The sequence below is a fragment of the Carlito syrichta genome, unplaced genomic scaffold (genome assembly GCF_000164805.1).
Source record: "Carlito syrichta isolate Samal-C Ts95f unplaced genomic scaffold, Tarsius_syrichta-2.0.1 Scaffold82655, whole genome shotgun sequence".
NCBI classification, from domain to species: Eukaryota; Metazoa; Chordata; class Mammalia; order Primates; family Tarsiidae; genus Carlito; species Carlito syrichta.
Genome location: NW_007026751.1, coordinates 325615 through 327698, shown reverse-complemented (window position 1 = coordinate 327698; position 2084 = coordinate 325615). Strand labels below are relative to the sequence as shown.

At 53.5% G+C, this 2084-nt stretch overlaps 1 pseudogene; it reads left to right on the top strand.

Annotated features, from left to right (window-relative positions):
* Nucleotides 1-438: 438 nt before the first annotated feature.
* LOC103258254 lies at nt 439-1393 on the top strand (annotated as a pseudogene).
* Nucleotides 1394-2084: the final 691 nt, after the last annotated feature.

Genomic DNA, 2084 nt, shown 5'->3' with positions numbered 1-2084 from the left:
AACCCTTAACTGTACCCCACAACTTCACAATAAAAAAAAAGTCTCCCTCCACACTGTCCCCCAGTCCTCTAGGCCAACATCCCTAGAATTTTTCCAAACATATGTATGACACCTATATATATACTTTTAAATAGCCCAGCACAGTGGCCCACGCCTGTAATCCCAGCCCTTTGGGAGGCTAAATAAGGCAAGAGGATTGTTTGAGGCCAGGAGTTCGAGACTAGCCTGGACAACACAGCTAAACTCTGTTTCTACCAAACCTAAAAAAGTTAGCTAGGCATGATGGCACTAGTCTGTGGTCCCAGCTACTTGGGTGGCTGAGGAGGGAAAATCTTGAGCCCAGGCGTTCCAGGCTTCAGGGAGCCATGGTCACACCACTGCACTCCAGCCTAGGTGACAAAACAAGACTTTATCTAAAAAAAAAAAAAAAAAAAAAGTTCGCTGGAGGCGGAGCTGGGTAACATGCAGGGCCTGGTGGTGGACTTCAAGAACAAGTACAAGGATGAAATCAACAAGCGCACAGAGATGGAGAATGAATTCATCCTCATCAAGAAGGATGTGGATGAAGCTTACAAGAACAAGGTGGAGCTGGATCTTGCCTGGAGGAGCTGACTGATGAGATCAACATCCTCAGGCAGCTGTATGAGGAGGAGATTCGTGAACTGCAGTCCCAGATCTCAGACACATTCGTGGTCCTGTCCATGGACAACAGCCGCTCCCTGGACATGGAAGGCATCATCACTGAGGTCCTTGCCCATTATGAAGAGATTGCCAAGCACAGCCGGGCCGAGGCTGAGAGCAAGTACAGACCAAGTACGAGGAACTGCAGACGCTGGCCGGGAAGCACGGGGATGACCTGCGCTGAACTAAGACGGAGATCTCTGAGATGAGCCGGAACATCAGCCGGCTGCAGGCTGAGACTGAGGGTCTCAAAAGCCAGAGGGCTTCCCTGAAGGCTGCCATCGCAGATGCAGAGTAGCATGGGGAGATGGCCGTTAAGGACGCCAACAGCAAGCTGGCCGAGCTGGAGGCCGCCCTGCAGTGGGCCAAGTAGGACATGGCGTGGCAGCTGCACGAGTACCAGGAGCTCATGAACATCAAGCTGGCCCTGGACATCGAGATCGCCACCTACCAGAAGCTGCTGGAGGGCGAGGAGAGCCGACTGGAGTCTGGCATGCAGAACATGAGTATCCATACTAAGACCACCAGTGGCTACTCAGGTGGCCTGAGCTCACCCTACGGCTTCAGCCTCAGCTATGGCTTTGGCTCTGGCTCTGGATGGGGCTCCAGCACCTTCAACCGCACCAGCTCCTCCAAGGCCGTGGTGGTGAAGAAGATCGAGACCTGTGATGGGAAACTGGTGTCTGAGTCCTCTGATATCCTGCCGAAGTGAACGGCCACCTGAGTAGCAGCCCCTCCCAGTCTGCGCCCTCCTGGGACCGCCCCAGAGCCTGTGGGGGAGACAGCTTTGCAGGAGGTAGCCTAGGGGACAGGAGCCCCTCCTGAGGCTCAGCCCTAGCCCTCAGCCCACTCCTGGGGGAAGTTTCCTGCCTGGGGTACCCCCCTCTTGCCCGAGCCCCCAGCTAAGAACTAATTCAATTGTTTTGGGCTTCTTCCCCCAAAATAAAATTTCAACTACTTCTGCCAAAAAAAAAGTTTGGATACACAAATAGGACTACTGCGATGGCGTAGTCTTCTACTCATACCCCCTGGACGACCCGCACCCCCCTCCGGAGATACCTGCAGACATTTTCCTCAAAGCCTCCGTCTTCTTGGATCTTTCTGCAGAAAGATGCTCTCTGTCCAAGGAGCATGCTTGCTGGCACACGGGGCTGACTGAAAATGCTGATAAGTGAAAACCCCTCACCAATGAGGGGCAGGAGTTGGTGGGTAAATATCCCTTATCCCATCCTTACCCTGCGGTGGCATGATTCTGAGGCCTGTTCCGTGAAATCTGTCTAAGGACTCCCGTGGGACTGAGCCCCAGGTGCCCACAGTGATAATCCATTCATTCACACAGCCTTTACCCTCCCTCACTGTGCCTCCCAGATCATGCCCCCAATAACGACTTGCACCCAAATTCT